Raw genomic sequence first — 21447 nt, 5'->3', positions numbered from 1 at the left:
CTTCCAGGGTAGTCTGGTTTGTGGCACAGTGGGGCCACAACCCCCTGGCTCACGCCAATCAGCCAAGGTGCGAGCATGACAGCAAAATTTCCTGAAATTATTAGGGGACGTCATGTCCCACTTGTAGAGCTTCTGATGTGCCTAAACAGTGGAAATCCCCCACAAGTTACCTCATTTTGGAAACTAGACCCCTCAAGGAATGTATTTTGATGTGAGATGAGCACATTGAACCCCCAGGTGCTTCACAGAAGTTTAAAACATTGAGCCATGAAAATAATAAAATCACATTTTCCCCACAAAAAATGTTACTTTGGCCACAAAATTTGCATTTTCATAAGGGTAACAGGAGAAATTGCACCATACAATTTGTTGCTCAATTTCTCCTGGGTATGCCGATTCTCCATGTGGGGGAATACTGCTTTTGAGGCACAGTGCAAAGCTCAGAAGGGAAGAGGTGCCATATTGGAGTTCAGATTTTGCTGGAATGGTTTAAGGGTGCCATGTCACATTGGCAGAGCCCCTGAAATGCCAGAACAACAGAAAGCCCCTATATGTGAACTCATTTTCCAAACTACACTCCTCAATGAATTCATGTAGGGGTGCAGTGATCATATTGACATCATACAGTGGGGCAAAAAAGTATTTAGTCAGTCAGCAATAGTGCAAGTTCCACCACTTAAAAAGATGAGAGGCGTCTGTAATTTACATCATAGGTAGACCTCAACTATGGGAGACAAACTGAGAAAAAAAAATCCAGAAAATCACATTGTCAGTTTTTTTTTCATTTTATTTGCATATTATGGTGGAAAATAAGTATTTGGTCAGAAACAAGCAATCAAGATTTCTGGCTCTCACAGACCTGTAACTTCTTCTTTAAGAGTCTCCTCTTTCCTCCACTCATTACCTGTAGTAATGGCACCTGTTTAAACTTGTTATCAGTATAAAAAGACACCTGTGCACACCCTCAAACAGTCTGACTCCAAACTCCACTATGGTGAAGACCAAAGAGCTGTCAAAGGACACCAGAAACAAAATTGTAGCCCTGCACCAGGCTGGGAAGACTGAATCTGCAATAGCCAACCAGCTTGGAGTGAAGAAATCAACTGTGGGAGCAATAATTAGAAAATGGAAGACATACAAGACCACTGATAATCTCCCTCGATCTGGTGCTCCACGCAAAATCCCACCCCGTGGGGTCAGAATGATCACAAGAACGGTGAGCAAAAATCCCAGAACCACGCGGGGGGACCTAGTGAATGAACTGCAGAGAGCTGGGACCAATGTAACAAGGCCTACCATAAGTAACACACTACGCCACCATGGACTCAGATCCTGCAGTGCCAGACGTGTCCCACTGCTTAAGCCTGTACATGTCCGGGCCCGTCTGAAGTTTGCTAGAGAGCATTTGGATGATCCAGAGGAGTTTTGGGAGAATGTCCTATGGTCTGATGAAACCAAACTGGAACTGTTTGGTAGAAACACAACTTGTCGTGTTTGGAGGAAAAAGAATACTGAGTTGCATCCATCAAACACCATACCTACTGTAAAGCATGGTGGTGGAAACATCATGCTTTGGGGCTGTTTCTCTGCAAAGGGGCCAGGACGACTGATCCGGGTCCATGAAAGAATGAATGGGGCCATGTATCGTGAGATTTTGAGTGCAAACCTCCTTCCATCAGCAAGGGCATTGATGATGAAACGTGGCTGGGTCTTTCAACATGACAATGATCCAAAGCACACCGCCAGGGCAACGAAGGAGTGGCTTCGTAAGAAGCATTTCAAGGTCCTGGAGTGGCCTAGCCAGTCTCCAGATCTCAACCCTATAGAAAACCTTTGGAGGGAGTTGAAAGTCCGTGTTGCCAAGCGAAAAGCCAAATACATCACTGCTCTAGAGGAGATCTGCATGGAGGAATGGGCCAACATACCAACAACAGTGTGTGGCAACCTTGTGAAGACTTACAGAAAATGTTTGACCTCTGTCATTGCCAACAAAGGATATATCACAAAGTATTGAGATGAAATTTTGTTTCTGACGAAATACTTATTTTCCACCATAATATGCAAATAAAATGAAAAAAAAAACAGACAATGTGATTTTCTGGATTTTTTTTTCTCGGTTTGTCTCCCATAGTTGAGGTCTACCTATGATGTAAATTACAGACGCCTCTCATCTTTTTAAGTGGTGGAACTTGCACTATTGCTGACTGACTAAATACTTTTTTGCCCCACTGTATATGCCTCACATAATTTTATACCATTGAGCACTGAAGAAAGAATAAATTACATTTGTACCACTAAAATGTTGTTTTAACACAAAGTTTTTAATTTTTGTAAGGGTTAGTAGGAAATTTATTTACAACAAACAAATTATTTTTGCATTGCTTTATTCTGAGAGCTATCGCTTTTTTATTTTTCCACTGATGGATCTGTATGGTGGCTTGCTTTTTGCTGCAGAACCTCACACCTCAGCGCAGGATGCACTGCCATCAAGTGTGCTCTGTGTGGGGCTTTGGGCCATCTGGCAGCATCTTTTGTGGACATTTGGGATAACATGTGTGGTGATCTAGGTCACCCGTACAACCATTGTCTGCACTCCTTTTCCTATGCAGTCATGAATTTGGCAGGTTTGGCCTGAGTGGAGAAGAGCAGGGGTGACGGTAGCAAGGGACCAGGGTAGAGCAAGAACTTGCCTTCTTCAAAAGGAAGGAGACAGGAATGGCGCCAAAGTGAAAGATTGGGGACAGGGAATGTTGACCTTTGACCCTGTTAAGGGTGCCGTGCTTGCAGCTAAGGTTTCTGAGGATGACAAGTTGAATAAGGAGGTCAGGAGGATGCATAGAGCAGAAATGGAAATGCCAAGTCATCTAAGGAGTCCTGGTGCAATGACAGACTGAATGAGGAAGATGAAGCAAGGCAGGAAAATGAAAACAGAGAGCAGAAAATGGTAACAAGAAAAAATGAAAAGCAAACAGGCTCCTTGGAGTGGGATCCAACCTGCTCTTTGACCCTGACCCAGATATCAGAGGAAGGGCCAGTCAATTGCCCTCTTATGGATCTATTTAACCCGTTCCAAGCACTGCAGGATAATGCTCCTTCTTCAGAAAGTGAGAGGGGCGAATGAGAGGAACCAGGGATTGAGGAAAAATCTGTTAATGCTCTGGAAGTTGCTGGGCCTCTTTCTCTAGGGGTGAGTAGTAAGCTCTCAGAAGTGAAGGCTATACCGGTCATCAGACAAAAGCAAGCCTAGGGAATGGATGGATGTGTCAGTTTGTCTGAAAATATGTAATATGTCTTTATCTGATGGGGATGGAGGGGTGGAAGGAAGAGTGAAAAAGAAGGCTGTCTAACTCGATCACCAATGATTACACTCATTTTGTTGATGGTAGCAACCATTAATGTGGCTAACATTAAATCTGATGTGACTAGATTTACAGCCTTTGATTTTGATGATTGAAGTGAAAATAGGAAGGAGTCTGATCTCAGTTGTTTTCTTCAGGGAACAAGAACTTTGGTTAATTAATATCTATGGTCACAATCCAAGTGGGATTGCAAATGTCTGTTCATGAAAATTAAACATTTGTTGTTTTACTGCTGGCAGGTGATCTTCGAAGGGGATTTCTTGAGATCCTTTGAGAGGGGAGAATCTAGAGACTGGCTGGCCTATGACAGTGTTGTGTTGGATGCCACATTTAATAAGGCTCACCTGGTGAATGTGCACATCAGGCACACCCCAGACCAGATTCACCTACTTTTGAGGGAATAGTTGTAGATCTAGGATAGATAGGTTATGTTTGAATGTGGAGGCTGTCTCCTCACCATTATTAGTGGTGGATTAGGACTCCTTTGCTTTGATGTCTGATTATGTTTTCTTTGAATGTCACAGAGTCTCCTCAGATAGATAGAGGACTGGAAGTTGAATTTTTAAAGCAGGGGTGAGACAATGCTTTGAGGATTTTCATCAGAGCCAGGTACCCTAGCCAATTCAGAGTTGTGGGAGATGTTCTGGCAGCTCTTGAAGTTCAGAAGCCTGACCAGGGATCGCTTGTATCAGAGCCTGAGAAGGAAATTCAAGTGTCTCGTCTCGACTGGAGGTAGCTGAGAGGAGATCTCCAGAGTGAAATCCTTGCTTAAGAGATGTCAGTATGATGAGCATGCATCCTTCTTTTTTTAGAGGGATTAAGGGAAGTACCGCTTGCCCGACCCTTAAATGAAATGTAGAATTTAACTGATGATAGTACAGGATCCCTGAGCAGGTTCAGATCAGGGATTCTGGAGGTCGCAAGTACCCACTACTCGTATCTCTTGGAAGGAAAGGAACTGAATGGGGGAAGATGTTTTGACGGAGGAGATCAATGAAGTGGAAGTTAGACTGGCGATTGATGTGCTCTGGCCCAAAAAGTCATCAGATCTGGATGGATTAAAAAACGAGTTTTACAAGACTTTTATGGACTCCTTGGTCCCTCTCTTGACCCAGATATTTAATGAGTGCCTTTCCTCAGGTACTTTTTTAAATTCATTGAGATATTCACTAGTCATTCTGTTGAAGGTTAGGATTTGTCTTACATTGAGAACTGACATCCCATATTTGCTTGTCAATGTGGACAGGAAGGTTTTGGCTAAAATGCTCTTTAGCAAGTTTGTGAACTTTGCACCAAACTTCTTTCAGGGGCCCAGCACTGCTGCATTCCTGGCTGGAGCACTTTTAACTATGTTCTTAATGTCTGGGAAGCTGTGGAACAAGGCAAGGCAGGCCTTTGGAAGGGGTTTTTACTGTCCCTGGATCAGGCAAAAGCCTTTGACTAGATCAAGCATGAGTACCTCTGATCCACTCTCTTGAGGTATGGTTTGCCTGAGGGGTTTGTAGACTGGATGAAAACTTTGTATGTAAAGTCTGACATGTTCCATCTGGTGAAAGGTTGGGTTGGACAACCCTTTGAGGTGGGATTAGGTGTCTGTAAGGGCTATCCATTTAGCCACTAGCTATATATGTTTGCAATTGATTCTCTCCTTAGAAGGGTTAATCAAGCACCGTACGGGGTGCAGATAGGTGTATAGGTGTGCCATTGCCAGAAACCACCTTGAAGGTGGTGGCCTATAAGGATGATATTATTATCCTCACTGTTTGTGGTCCATGCCCGAACAGTAGGTGATCAGTGCGGACCCTGAACTTTACTGTTTTGGTTCACCCATTACTATTGACGGATAGTTTGCACTGACACTGATGCACATTGAGCTTGCAGGACAGCTTTAATTTCTTTGGAACTTGATTGATTGAGGCTGCTTATCCATGATCTGGACTATCCTGTGATTCAATTTTTCATCATTTTTTCTCTGCCATCCAAGTCCAGAGTAATAAGCTACAGTGTCATATGTTGTGCACTGTGAACAAAGTAACATCAAGATCTCTGGAGATGGATTCATAACCTTAAGATTGTTGATATTGCTCAACAAATTTGGTTCTCAAGTCCTCAGACAGGTATCTTCTCCCCTTTCTGATCTCCATTGCCCATACCTGATAATTGCCACAGAGTTTGAACGAGCATCACATGATTACAACAGAACTGTTTATACACAATTTTGTAAAGATGCCAACAATTTTGTCCTGCCATTTTGTGGGTTTTGTGTGAAATGATGTCCAATTTTGCCATTTTTCTCTGCTTTTTTCTGCTATTTCAATACACACAAAGTAAATAAACATCTGTATAACAAAACATGTGTAATTGCAATAATTTGGGGGGAAAAAAACTTCATTTTCTGGAAGAATTTCCAGTGTGCCAACATTTTCGGCCATCACTGCATATGTGCAGCATAAATCTATAATAATAAATGCCCTAAGCAGCTTCCGATTGTAATAACTTCCGTCCAGTTGTAACCGGTGATGTCACCGCACACCTCTTTCCATGTTAACCCTCAACACACCACTCCTCCTCAACACACACACTCCACTCACCTTTCACCATCTCCACTCACGTCCACTCACTCTTTCACTCCACATACGACCCTTTCTCTCACTCCGTCTCTCATACTCACGCCGTCATCGCCGCTGATCCACGATCCCCGACATCTTCTTCCGCCGGCGCCATCCTGGATCCAGACGTCCTTCACGCCGGCGACATGTTCTTGCGGTGACGCCATTTTGGATCGGCGAGATCCCGCAATAGTCAAGATGGCGTCGCCGCAAGAACATGTCGCCGGCGAGGACGACGTCGGGATCCAAAATGGCGTCGGCGAAAACTCGCGAGATTTTGCCGACGCCATTTTGGATCCCGACGTCATCCACGCCGGCTACATGTTCTTCCGGCGACGCCATCTTGACGCGATACTCAAGATGGCGTCACCGCAAGATCATGTCGCCGGCGTGGACAACGTCTGGATCCAGGATGGCGCCGGCGGAAGAAGATGTCGGGGATCATGGAGCAGCGGCAATGACGGCGTGAGTATGAGAGACGGAGTGAGAGAAGGGGTCGTATGTGGAGTGAAAGAGTGAGTGGAGATGGTGAAAGGTGAGAGGAGTGTGTGTGTTGAGGGTTAACATGGCAAGAGGTGTGATGCTATCGCATCCTCCCGATGCGATAGCATCGGGCCATAATCTAGTAAATAATAATACTCATCCAATCATGTTAAAGAGTTTTCTTGGAGGATGAAGACTTTTCAAGAAAGAATTAGCAGTTCAATTCACGTCTGGTAAAAATATCCTGTTTTGAGCAACATGGTCAATATAACTTATATGGGATAATTACATTAGCAAATCACTTGATAACTTGTCCCAGATTTGCTTCTGAAAGGGTATTTGGTGAATGCTGGACTCAACAACTATGTGAACATAAAAGGTTTTGTGACTCATCAATATACTGTATAGCTGAAATTTTCATCTTTTAACTACTTTTTGTAGTCAGAGAAGCTACCACTTTAATTGTCCAGGTCTGGATTGAATTATTTTTATTGCAACCACTATGGTAGCACAGGCAGGTAGAATGGTCAGTTGGAAGCCAGAGGTCTGTGTAGAAAAGAAGCAATACAATATGGAGAAGCAGCCTGGTAGCATAATCAGTTTGAAGCCAGAGGTAGGTACACAAGAAAAAAGTACTATATTGAAGAGAAGAAGATGCAATGCAAAATGATGGATCAGCAGAACGCTAAACTAAAGAATAGAAGCTCAATAATTTCATAAGGTTTTAGGCAGCATGGTGGCACAGTGGTTAGCACTTGCAGCGTTGGGTTCCTGGGTTCAAATCCCACGAAGGACAACATCTGCAAAGACATACTGATAGGGAATCTAGATTTTGAACCCCAATGGGGACAGTGCTGATAAAGTGTAAAGTGCTGTGTAAATAATGGTGCCAGCGAGTGAATAAAAGAATAATGTAGGAAGCAGGGATGAGCGAGTACTAAAATACTTGGGTGCTCGTTGCTCAAGCCAATCAATTCCTAATAATTGCATGCTCGTTTCAATAACGATTATAATAGGAGTCAATGGGAAACCTTCCGGAAGACACTGCAGAAAGGTCTCTGGGGCAGTAAAAATGTTCAAATTAATGGGAAAATGGCTGAATCGAAGGAGAACAGCATGGGGAAGACCCCTGGAAGCATCCCTGACTCTGAGATTGCTGCTGAGAACAATGGTGTCACACTTTTACTCCACTTTAAAGAGTGAAATTAAAACATTCCAAAAATATGAGAAATTGCATTTTACAGGAAAAAAAATGTTAAACATTTAAATTATATTTCAATAAAAAATAAATAAAAACTCCCCTACACTTTCTATGGTTAATTAAATTATTTAATAATAAAAAAAAGTTCCTACACAGATGTGACCAGCAAATCCGATATAGTCCACAAATAGAAATCGGAATCATATAAACAAAGAAAAATGAAAACAAGACACCTTTCGCATTCACCAATTTATTAGAAAGTTCCTATGCAGATCCGACGTAGTCCAGCGATTCCCATGAAATTCCTCAAATGCATCATCAAAAGTCTATGGAGCCATGTTCTGAGACTCCATAGGATGTAGCAGCAGCCACTCGCGGCTCATGCTGCACTCTGTGAGACACGGTGACTGTGAAGAACATTAAGATTACTGATGTTACAACTCATCAGAGTTGCGGATTCACGCTGTGTAATGGGGACCAGGGCTGTAGTCGTGGCTGATGGTGGTTGCTCTGTCACAGCCTGGTTCCCCACCACATACATAGAATATCCCTTCTGCAGCGCATCTTTTTGTCTGCTTTCTTGTCCACCAGGGTCCTTTCTGGTTTACTGGGGATATCTTTCTTGAAGTCCCATATAAAGACAGGCAGAGTTAAGTTCCAATTTAAAACAAACAATTTTGCTTAGTTCTTTCCTTCGCCCGTCCAGATTGGTTGCAGGTTCAACAAAGGATCCTTCCCACATCATAGCCCTTCTGCTCCCTGTGCTGTTCCTCACTTCTCCAGGAATATCGAAGGGTCGTACTGTTGCCTCCGGTACTGCAGTGTTCTTTCTGGCCAGCCTAAGTATCTTCAGGAGTTCCCTGTCTGTTTTGCCCCGAACATGTAGGCATCTTCCTGCACAGTTTACTGCAATCATGTTGAAGCTGCCCTGTATTCCTTCTCCTCCCAAGTGACCATTGCTACCAGACCCTGGACAAGCTGGGCTACTTTCCTTAAAACATTGCGTGGCACAGCTGCCCTGTCTGGGCTCCCAGGCCCTACTAACTAAATGCAGGAAATCCTTCTAGCTTACCCCAGTTGGCCCCTCCTAAATTAACTTTGTCCTACATGTCTGTATAATTCTTAGCATACTCTATCGTGCCCCCCTCTAGTGGGCTAATTAAGTACTACACTTTCCCTATGCATATACAGGGCGGGCCATTTATATGGATGCACCTAGATAAAAAGGGAATTGTTGGTGATATCAATATCATACTCAAACTTATGTATGTCAAGAGTGAGAGAAGAGGGTTGCATTGACAATCCAACACAATGGGCAGCACTTTGAACACATTTTATAAGTGGTCATTAACTTGTAAATAACTCATGAAAGAATAAAGTTATGTTAAAATCAAGCACACCATTGTTTTTCTTGTGAAATTCTCAATAAGTTTGATGTGTCACATGACCCTCTTCCCATTGGAAAAAATAAAATTGGATCCAAAATGGCTGACTTCAAAATGGCCACCATGGTCACCACCCATCTTGACAAGTTTCCCCCTCCCATATACTAATGTGCCACAAACAGGACGTTAACTTAATTAATTTAAAAGATCCTATGAATTTTTGACCCAATTTAGAAGATGTGTGTTTTTAGATTTTTAGTAGACAGTCAAATTTTATCAACAATTTAAAAGTTAGGAGGTTCTTTGCAATGTTTATCTTTTGCTATTTAATAATCTTGCTTCTTTTGTAACATCTCAGTTAGTTTTTTTTCTCGAACTCCTGCAACATCGTAAGTCTGTGAGTAATAGTAGGAATCATGGAATCATAGAATGTTAGAGTTGGAAAGGATTTCAAGAGTCATCATGTCCAACTTCCTACTCAATGCAGGATTCACTAAACCATCTTAGACAGATGTCTGTCTAGCTTCTGTTTGAGGACTTCCATTGAAGGAGAACTCAGCCACCACTCTTGACAGCCTGTTCAACTCATTGATCACCATCACTGTCAAAAAAGTTTTTTCTAATATCTAATCTGTATCTTCTTCCTTTCAGTTCCATTCCATTGCTTCTCGTGTTTCCATGTGCAAAAGAGAATAATGATGATCCCACTGCACTGTGAAATCTCTTCAGATATTTATAGACGGCTATTAAGTCTCCTCTTAGTCTTCAATTTTTTGCAAGCTAAACATTCCCAGATCCTTTAACAGTTCCTTGTAGGACATACTTCACAGACCACTCACCATCTCGGATGCTCTTCTCTGAACCTGCTCCAGTTTTTCAATGTCTTTTATAAAATGTGGTACCCAGAATTGCATACAGTATTCCAGATGAGGCCTGACCAAGGTGGATTAAAGTGGATATTTACTTCACATGATCTAGACTCTATGCTTCTCTTAATACATCAAAGTACTGTGTTTGCCATTTTGCTGCTGCATTACACTGTTGACTCATGTGCTGCTGTGATCTATTAGTATATCCCAGTCTTTTGCAAATGTTCTATTGCTTAGTTCTATTCCTCCCCATTCTATAGATGTATTTTTTGTTTTTGGTGCCCAGATATAGAATCCTTAATTTTCCCTGATAAATACCATTCCATTAGTCGCTGCTCATTGTTCAAACTTTTCTGAATCCTTCTGAATCCTTTCTGTTTTTTCCTAGTGTTAGCTATCTCATCTAGCTTTGCATCATTTGCAAATTTGATTAATTTATCATTAGTTCCCTTATCCATATCATTTATAAAAAAGTTGAACAACACTGGGGCCAGGACAGAGCCTTGTGGCACCCCACTTGAAACACTTTTCCAATTGGGCATGCAAACATTTATTACCACTGTTTGAGCCAGTTATGAATCCACTTGACTGTAGCCTTGTCAATCCCATACTTGGTAATTTTTTTCTACTAAGGATAGTATAAGGATAAAAAGAATAGTATGCGATACAGTGGGGCAAAAAAGTATTTAGTCAGTCAGCAATAGTGCAAGTTCCACCACTTAAAAAGATGAGAGGCGTCTGTAATTTACATCATAGGTAGACCTCAACTATGGGAGACAAACTGAGAAAAAAAAATCCAGAAAATCACATTGTCAGTTTTTTTTTCATTTTATTTGCATATTATGGTGGAAAATAAGTATTTGGTCAGAAACAAGCAATCAAGATTTCTGGCTCTCACAGACCTGTAACTTCTTCTTTAAGAGTCTCCTCTTTCCTCCACTCATTACCTGTAGTAATGGCACCTGTTTAAACTTGTTATCAGTATAAAAAGACACCTGTGCACACCCTCAAACAGTCTGACTCCAAACTCCACTATGGTGAAGACCAAAGAGCTGTCAAAGGACACCAGAAATAAAATTGTAGCCCTGCACCAGGCTGGGAAGACTGAATCTGCAATAGCCAACCAGCTTGGAGTGAAGAAATCAACTGTGGGAGCAATAATTAGAAAATGGAAGACATACAAGACCACTGATAATCTCCCTTGATCTGGTGCTCCACGCAAAATCCCACCCCGTGGGGTCAGAATGATCACAAGAACGGTGAGCAAAAATCCCAGAACCACACGGGGGGGACCTAGTGAATGAACTGCAGAGAGCTGGGACCAATGTAACAAGGCCTACCATAAGTAACACACTACACCACCATGGACTCAGATCCTGCAGTGCCAGATGTGTCCCACTGCCTAAGCCTGTACATGTCCGGGCCCGTCTGAAGTTTGCTAGAGAGCATTTGGATGATCCAGAGGAGTTTTGGGAGAATGTCCTATGGTCTGATGAAACCAAACTGGAACTGTTTGGTAGAAACACAACTTGTCGTGTTTGGAGGAAAAAGAATACTGAGTTGCATCCATCAAACACCATACCTACTGTAAAGCATGGTGGTGGAAACATCATGCTTTGGGGCTGTTTCTCTGCAAAGGGGCCAGGACGACTGATCCGGGTCCATGAAAGAATGAATGGGGCCATGTATCGTGAGATTTTGAGTGCAAACCTCCTTCCATCAGCAAGGGCATTGATGATGAAACGTGGCTGGGTCTTTCAACATGACAATGATCCAAAGCACACCGCCAGGGCAACGAAGGAGTTGCTTCGTAAGAAGCATTTCAAGGTCCTGGAGTGGCCTAGCCAGTCTCCAGATCTCAACCCTATAGAAAACCTTTGGAGGGAGTTGAAAGTCCGTGTTGCCAAGCGAAAAGCCAAATACATCACTGCTCTAGAGGAGATCTGCATGGAGGAATGGGCCAACATACCAACAACAGTGTGTGGCAACCTTGTGAAGACTTACAGAAAACGTTTGACCTCTGTCATTGCCAACAAAGGATATATCACAAAGTATTGAGATGAAATTTTGTTTCTGACCAAATACTTATTTTCCACCATAATATGCAAATAAAATGAAAAAAAAAACAGACAATGTGATTTTCTGGATTTTTTTTTCTCAGTTTGTCTCCCATAGTTGAGGTCTACCTATGATGTAAATTACAGACGCCTCTCATCTTTTTAAGTGGTGGAACTTGCACTATTGCTGACTGACTAAATACTTTTTTGCCCCACTGTACTTTATCAAATGCTTGGCTGAAGTCGAGATACATGAAATCTACCACATTTCTTTGATCCACTCAGTCAGTGATTCCATCATAGAAAGACATTAGATTTGTCTGACATGACTTGTTTGCTACAAACCCATGCTGGCTCTGGTTAATTACTCTATTCTTTATCCTAGTCTTATCAAGTCTTTAAATGTCCACTTTACATACTTGCTTGAAAACTAGAACCAATGCTTCTTATGACAATATTGAAGTTGAGGCTTCTTCATCTTTTCTCAGGCCACCATACCAGACTTATGTAACGTGCTTCGAAGAGTGCTTGCTTCGACATCTGTGATCTCATTATTAGAAAACATATGAGCCACCTTCACTGCCTTGTTTGCTGTGCCAGAACTGATAGATCTTGTGATGAGCAGACTTGTTGACTCTGATATTTTGCCTGGATGTCCACCTTTTAGCTTCTGAATGGATGGATGGACTTCATTTCAACTGTCATGGCACTCAGATGACGCAGTTTGACAATTTTCTTGGCCAAGAGAAAGCTATTGATGAGCTGGAGGATACTTTTTCTCTTTCCTTGGGAAATCGTCTTCATGGCTGCTCCTCAATTCAAACCAATGACCTTTTGCTTGGGAATCAACCTAATAGTATACTAAGCTATTAGGAAATGTGAGAACAGGTTATATTTTGTAGTATTCAGAAAAAAAATATTTTTCCACCACAAGGAGCAAAACCGTAACAATGCAGTGACATGACAAGAATCTGCATAACTAATCATATGCTAACTAGTTACAAGTCAATATATGTATGAGATAGCCAAGAGGATTATCTATAAAATGATGGCAGTCTCATGATCAAAGAAGTAGTGGATGGTGAGATATGGAGCCTAAAATTTCAAAGTTCAAAAGGTTGTTACCGTTTTGTGCTTCACTGTAAATGGCTGCAACATTTTGGTCTCCTGTGAATTTTTTTCTGGCACAGCAGAAATAGAGAATATAGAGTACTAACAGCTAACACAGAATCTTGGCAGCTAAATTATAACAGACTCTAGCCAGTGTATAAATGTAAGTTTATGAATCAGAAAGATGAACATTAAATATTGGTAATTTGAAACATGGAGCATCTGAGCTCAACTTTGATAGTAAGGAGGTCGGCCAATTTTCAGTGCAACACAAGCTTGGCACCAACAGTGAACAACAGATGTGAAGATGCAAAGGCTGGAGCAGAAGAGAGATTACAGCTAGTGTATCGTTTCTAAATCCTCTCTAAAGTAATATGGTTTTATAATCTATCCACAAACACTTGAAAATGTATAAAGTCTAAAAATGTGATTCACTAGTTTGTGTAGACCCCTCCACAATGGTTGCCAACTTGATTTTTCATTTTCAGACACCTGTGAGACATCTCTATTCTGACCTGTGCCTTCAGTTACTGATCATCATAATAATATCACCTTCTGATTACCTTTTATATGTTCAGAACACCCACGGTCTATACCTGTTTCCGGATGCCAGGGATGGCACTTCCCGTTTTCACACTGCTCAGGCTCTCAGCTGCCCCTCCTGTCCCACTTCCTGGGCATGTCACATCTGGTGCTTGCGTCATAGCCAAATCCCATGTCCCACTTCCTGGGTTCGTCCTAGAATCGGCGACGTCACATCCGGTTTTAGCGGCGATGCGTTGTAAACACACCGCGCTCATGTGACTCGCCCGTGCCCATGGCAACAAGCCGCTATCAACGCGAATATAGCTCAAGCGCACAGCGCTTCGTTCGAAAGCAGGGGCTCAGGTGAAAAAATCATACATCTACACCCATTTATGTATATCAAATATTAATAACATAGAAGCGTGTATGATTTAGAAAAATCAGCTACTCTATACTCAGTCTTTTGTTGATTAACCCGTATTAGGGACATTTTCAGTACCTTCCCAAATCCAAATTTTGTACACCATATTCAATGGAAAAGAAAACCGTATTCTTGCACCTTTCAGAGGCATAAACACTAACAGAATGTGTGGCGTACTATTAAGGAGTAGAATGTTGTATGGTGTTAAATGGACACCTCGAACCTTCTTTATGTACAAGGAAAAATAGAAAAGGGTGATTACTATAACTCACCCTATTGTGGCCTCTCTGTATAACACCTACCTAACGCGGAGGTTGGCACCCTAATTCCTGCGCAAGTGGCGCCCCCACTCAACGACGGCTCTCCCTATATTTGATGACCCTATTAAAATTCTCCCTACAAGAAGGAAGAATAGGTGAGAAGTTCATTGAGTCCCTTAGGATGTACTGTTTGTAGGGAGAAAATCCAGAATGTTTCTATTTGAAGGATTCGTTTATCCCAGTCTCCTCCCCTTTGATTTTTTGGGACTTTTTCAATGCCTATGAAACTGACAGTCTTAACACTCCCCGTTGTGGGCCTGGTTGATGTGGTTTGCCACCGGTGTGTCTCGTTTGTTTATGATATCCCTGTGGTGCTCCCCTACTCTTACTATGAGCTTTCTCTTTGTTTTACCACCATATTCTAGGCTGCATCTACAGGTAATATTGTATACGACTCCAACCGATCTACAATTGATGAATTGATGTATAGGAAATGTCTTTCCTGTGACGTTACTGCAAAATATTTTGTCTTGTACGATTGATACGCAATATTTACAGTTGCCACATTTGAAACACCCTTTAGGTTGGGTGGCCAACCAAGTAGGCCTAATGGTAGTATTTGGGGGAAAAATGGCTACGGACTAATCTATCTTTGATAGAGCGACCCTTTCTAAATGTTATTTGTGGGGTTCTAGGTAGAATCCCTAGAAGATCATGATCCATGAGGAGAATTGGCCAATGGCGTTTAATGATTTCCCTCAGGTCATTGGCCCCATTAGAGTTTTTCACTATAAATCTGATCGTCCCTTCATCTGTAGCTTTCTGATTTGGGATTAACAGTTCTTTTCTATCCCTGACTACGGAGGTCTTGTTGGCCTCTTTGAGAATGTCATCCGGATATCCACGCTCCAGAAACCGGGACCTCAAATCGTCAGCTTGTTCCCTGAAGTCTCTCTGATTAGAGCAGTTCCTTTTCATCCGTAGGTACTGCCCCTTTGGAATACCTTTTCTGAGTGGAGCCGGATGGCTAGATTCCCATCTCAGCCTTCAGTTACTGATCCTCATAATAAATGGTTTGATTTCATGGAATATATTAAACTTAATAATTGAGTGTTTAAATCAAAATTACCCAATAGCCCAATACTTTTTTCACAAGTCTGTGTGTGGTATCTGACTGTTTAGTTATCAGATAATATAAGAAAGTATTCTCTCAGGACAATACGCGTTGCTCCATTAAAATTGCATTACCAGAAGCACATGTTGACAATTTTTTGTGTGAGCATTTTTTACTGTGAGCAATATCCAGTATTGGCAATTTATGTGAGCGCACATTTATAATAGTGGGGTTTTTCAGAGAGAAATTTTCATGTAGACATTTTTTCTTTGAGAATTTTTTTTCTACAAAACCGCTGCCACAGTAACTGGCTTAAGTCAACATTGTAACCCAGCGCATTTCCATTTGTACTTTCACCTGAAGCTAGCTACACACCAAAATTGGCCGCAACCACTTGTAATCTTACCACTAACACATTTAAATCTCCAGCAAACCCAATTATTACAATAGTCTAGAGGTATAGAAGAAATTCAGCCTAGGGGATTCAATAATTTCCAAAGCTTCATTCAAAAATGTTAAAATCCAAACAGACACAAAACAGCGTCCATAATGAAAGTATTAAATTTTTCTGTCTTGGCTTAAACAATAAATAAAGCCTTGGTACTTGTTGAATCCACTGGACTACTTTTCTTCTATTTGATTCTGAGATGGTCTGAATTTGATCATGGAATTCATGTGCTATAGGGTGAACTGAATGCTTTGTTTTAATATAGTAGTCCATAACAGTTCCACGGGTCAGGCAGTGGTCCATAACCATGCCAATAGATCTTTTGGTCAATATTTCTTTCAGCAGACTCAACATCAACCATGAATCCTCCTCACTGCTCTAGCTCTGGACAAGTTTGATCAGCACCTAAACCAGTTCATTCACTTGTTCACTCTGTATCTGTCTTACCATCTGACTCTGAGGCATAAAGGCTCCGTCTCACATAGCGAGATCGCTAATGCGTCACAGATTTTGTGATGCAACAGCGATCTCGCCTGCAATCTTGCTACATGTGATACGCAGCAGCGACCGGCCCCCCTACTGGAAATCACTGATCGTGCATGAATGTCCTGGGCCATTTTTTCATTGTCGGCGTCCCGCTGGCCAGCATGCATCGCTGTGTTTGATCGCTGGATTGTTGCTGCATCACTGAAGAGATCTGCCTGTTTGGCAGCTTACCAGCGATCATTTAGCGATGCACCAACGATCCCTACCAGGTCGTATCATTGTCGGGATCGCTGGTGCGTCGCTAAGTGAAACAGGACCCTAACTTTCTCTCTCCTTTATTAACCTGATCCCAACTAAAATGTAGCCTGTGCAGTGCACCATTTCTATTTGCATCTTGTCTTTTCTGTTAAGTGCGATGATCAAAAAAAGGCAATTATTTTTAGTTGTTTATCCAACAATGGGGGGGCATGGCTTCACTGTACAATTTTCTGGCAAAAGTAAGCTAACAGCTTGAATAAACTTACATTTAGCAAAACCTTTACACCAGAATTTTGTCATAAAAAACTATGAAACGTCTTATAAACTTAGGCCACACTAACATTTTGCAACCTTTGGCAGTCTCATGCAATTTTTGTCTAGCTCTAAAAAAAGTGGGAAGATCTGGGGTGGGTCTGAGGGTGTGGTTACTGTGGCTCTTCAAATTTAAGACTGCAGTAACATTTGTTGCAAGGAACACATGGACGTGCATGCCACTTTTCAGAAGCACTTCTTAACGAATCAAGAGTGTCTGACTCCAGTACGCCTCCTCATTAAGACTGGTGTAATGAATCTGGTTGTTAAACTAGATCTACTGTAAAGATTTGCTAAACAGTCAGAACCACTGTGATAAGTTTGGTTCATTTTAGTTCTATCTAACCTACTGTAGGTATTCCTATATATGTGTCCAATAATTGTTACTGAATATTACACTATGTGTACATTTCAATGGCATTACAAAGTGTGACTAGTCAGCTCTGCTATATTGTAACCTCTAATGCCATGTAAACTATAAAAATGCATAATGAATGTAACAATAAAGCTTTCAGTCTGTGTATGTTCTACAGGGTGGGCCATTTATATGGATACACCTAAATAAAATGGGAATGGTTGGTGATATCAATTTCCTGTTTGTGGCACATTAGTATATGGGAGGGGGGAAACTTTTCAAGATAGGTGGTGACCATGTTGGCCATTTTGAAGTCATGAAAGAATAAACTTACGTTAAAACCAAGCACACCATTGTTTTTCTTGTAAAATTCTCAATAAGTTTGATGTGTCACATGACCCTCTTCCCATTGAAAAAAATAAAGTTGGATCCAAAATGGCTGACTTCAAAATGGCCACCATGGTGACCACCCATCTTGAAAAGTTTCCCCCTCCCATATACTAATGTGCCACAAACAGTAAGTTGATATCACCAACCATTCCCATTTTATTTTGTTATATCCATATAAATGGCCCACCCTGTACTTCAAGAGTACCTATTACCAATCAGGGACTGCCCTTTATATTTAACAAAAGAATGTTCATCCTCAGACTGGTGATTTTTTTTAAAAATTTCACCTTTTAACAAAAGTGATCAGAAGTAAGCCTAATGCCTCCTGAAAGGGCCTGACATCCTAGTAAAAGTTGGTCCTTCAGAGTAGGATCCTGCATCACTCAGTGGCCCCTCTGATTGATGCAGTAAAAGAGAGAGATCTTGTAAAATCAGGATTCTGATTTGTATGTCAGGATGCCAATATTTTGAATTTTGGGCCCAACTTTGGCTACAAAGTCAGGAACTTTTTGGGAGCATTAGGATAATTTAAGAACTCTTTTGTTTACAGATGATATTTTGAAAAATCATCAATCTAAAACTAGCCACTCTCTTATTTAATAAAAAGTGCAGCTCCAATTTGGTGTCAGGTACTCTGTAAAACTTGCCTCATGCTACATGTGATATTCCTTACTTAATTACTAAACAATGCCTTTGTGCTGAACAGCCCAGCATAATTGTAACAAGACACCATCACAAAAAGAACTCGTTAATGTTTACAGCCGTTAACGGCTTCTCTGTCTGAAATTACAAGCTGCGGGTGCAGTGAGCGTTGAAAAGACAATATTCACCACAGCTAATCATGGGAATGCCTCATTAAATTTTACCTCCCAGCTACTATTGGTGACGTTTAATGGTGCATAATCTGTCATCGCAGCAATGGAATTTTGTTAATTGAAGCATAAACATTTGTAGTTCAGCATTCAGAACAATTTACTTATCTTTCCCATCATTTTTGTCAAAATAGATTAAAAATGTGAGCTGATAAGGGAAAAAAGTAATGCAGACAACTAAAGCATACTGCTAAATCATAAATGTGAAAAATAAATGTGTCTATCTGTGTAGCAGCCAAGCTCAGAAAGCCACTGTCACACTATGATTCAAAATGTCAGGTCGGTGGGTAACTTACTTCTGGAAAGTCACCTATCCAGAGATAAAGGGACTCAAACCAAGCAAGGTGGTTTCCAGCAACCATAACAAGCTGAATAAGGGATAAAAAGGGGATTGCAACAATAAAACGAATAGAGCTCTATTCCGAGGCTTAATCGTAAAGATCGGTTATGGAAATACAACCCTTTACACGTCTCTCATTGTCTCATTATGTTCCAGGATGTCTAGTTTTTAACTGTACTAAGTTAACTTTTTTTAAAGGATTGAAAAATATAACTTTTTAATTGCAATTGTATTTGAGTGGGGTGTAAGGAATGGATCTAAGGCTGGTTTCACATTTGCGTTTTTTAGCGCTGGAAAAAAACGCACACCTGCGCATGCGTTTTTTCCCCTATATTTAACATGGGTGCGCATACCTGCGCGCTGGTAAGCGCATGTATGCGATTTTCATGCGCTGCGTTTTTTTGGGGTGTGCGCTGGGATTTTCCAGACGCAGCATGTTGCATTTTTTGGCCCTGCAAAAAAGCGCATGCGCACATATACGCACTTTTTGCGCTAAAAATGGCCATTATAGCCTATGGATGCGCATATGTGCGCACTGGCATGCTCATGTATGCGTTTTTTTGCATATGCGTTTTTTTTTTAAACCATGGAATTTAGGGGTTTGGGTTAGAGTTAGGGTTAGTTAAGGGGGTTTAGGGTTAGGGTTATGGTCAGGGTCAGGGTTAGGGTTGGGGTTTGGGTCAGGGTTAGGGTTAAGTATGGTTTTGTTAAGGATTAGGGTCATGGTTAGGGTCAGGATTAGGGTTAAGTATGGTTTTGTTAAGGGTTAGGGTCAGGGTTAGGGTTAGGGTTAGGGTTAGGGTCAGGGTTAGGGTTAGGGTCAGGGTTAGGGTCAGGATTAGGGTTAAGTATGGTTTTGTTAAGGATTAGGGTCAGGGTTAGGGTCAGGATTAGGGTTAAGTATGGTTTTGTTAAGGGTTAGGGTCAGGATTAGGGTTAGGGTTAGGGTTAGGGTCAGGGTTAGGGTTAGGGTTAGGGTCAGGGTTAGGGTCAGGGTTAGGGTTAAGTATGGTTTTGTTAAGGATTAGGGTCAGGGTTAGGGTCAGGATTAGGGTTAAGTATGGTTTTGTTAAGGGTTAGGGTCAGGGTTAGGGTTAGGGTTAGGGTCAGGGTTAGGGTCAGGATTAGGGTTAAGTATGGTTTGGTTAAGGGTTAGGGTCAGGGTTAGGGTTAGGGTTAGGGTTAGGGTCAGGGTTAGGGTCAGGGTTAGGGTTAGGGTTAGGGTTCGGGTCAGGGTTAGGGTTAGGGTCAGGGTTAGGGTTAGGGTTAGGGTTAGTTAGGGTTTAGGGTTTGGGTTAGGGTTAAGTATGATTTGGTTAAGGGTTAGGGTCAGGGTTAGGGTTAGGGTCAGGGTTAGGGTTAGGGTTAGGGTCAGGGTTAGGGTTAGTAAAGTCATGGTTTGGGTAGTGTGAGGGGCCACCTAAAAATGTTGGAAAAAAACGCAAACGCGGTAAAAACGCGCTAAAAACGCATACAAACGCATAAAAACGCTGCGTTTTTTTCATGCATGCTCATAAAAATGCTTGAAAAAAACGCAGCAGTTGTATGCTTATGTATGCATTTTTTCAATGCGTTTTTTTGCGGGAAAAACGCGCTGCAAAAAAAAGCAAGTGTGAAACTAGCCTAATATTGGACTGTTACAGCAAGTAAGTATGTAAAAAAAACACTTTTTTCACAACATGCACACTTTTTGACTGTTACGTTTACATTTTTGGAATGTGGAGATATTTATTTTGCAATTAAAATAAAATATCTATGACTTGTTTGTCTCACAAGTCAGGAAGTACATTTTCTCTCACACACAAACCTTGGTTTCAGGATTTGTCTTCAGAAGCAAACATAGGACAGAGAGGTATTGAACTACCCGTCTTATTTGCAGTGTGTGAAAAGTAATATAAAAAAACTGTTGTTAAGGCATTGTTACTCAAGTATATCATAGAGCTATCATTTCACAGTCACATTGCCTTTGCAGGTCCAGCACCTTCCTCTGACTTTAATTTTATATGAAGTATTCAAGTAAAAATGAATGATTAAGATCACTAAAAACATCAGTGTTGAGTAAATGGATTTATCTTTACAGTATACATATATATAGTCTTCTGAGTACAATTTATAACTAATATATACCATTATAGGATCACTGTATGTTAGTAATATCGGTAATTTTTGTACAGTGGTTAATGATCAGTATAGTGGCATTATCACTACTGCATATACTGGTAATATTTGGTCATGATCTGATGGTATTATGTGTCTCTAATATTGCAGTATCAATGGTATTATTGGTTTATTGCTTTTGGAACAGTCATGTTTGTTAAAAGGGTTGTTCTCCCCAGAGTACAGTGGTGTATAAAAGTTTATGAACACTATGAAATTTTCTGCTTTTCTGTGTAAATTTCACCTTAAACTGCATCAGATTTTCACACATGTCCTAAAATCAGATGAAGAGAATCAATTAAAACAACAAAATATTGGACTTTGGCAAATTTTTAATTAGAAATTCTATCCAGTGTCACATGTTTTGAGGTGCAAAAGAATGTGAACATTTATGATCAGAAGATAATTTAAAGGTGAAAGTAGAGACTGGTATTTT

The sequence above is a fragment of the Dendrobates tinctorius genome, unplaced genomic scaffold (genome assembly GCF_039654945.1).
Source record: "Dendrobates tinctorius isolate UK_male_01 unplaced genomic scaffold, ASM3965494v1 ptg000098l, whole genome shotgun sequence".
NCBI lineage: Eukaryota > Metazoa > Chordata > Amphibia > Anura > Dendrobatidae > Dendrobates > Dendrobates tinctorius.
The sequence above is the reverse complement of the archived record's forward strand: the minus strand, read 5'-3'. Positions refer to the sequence as shown.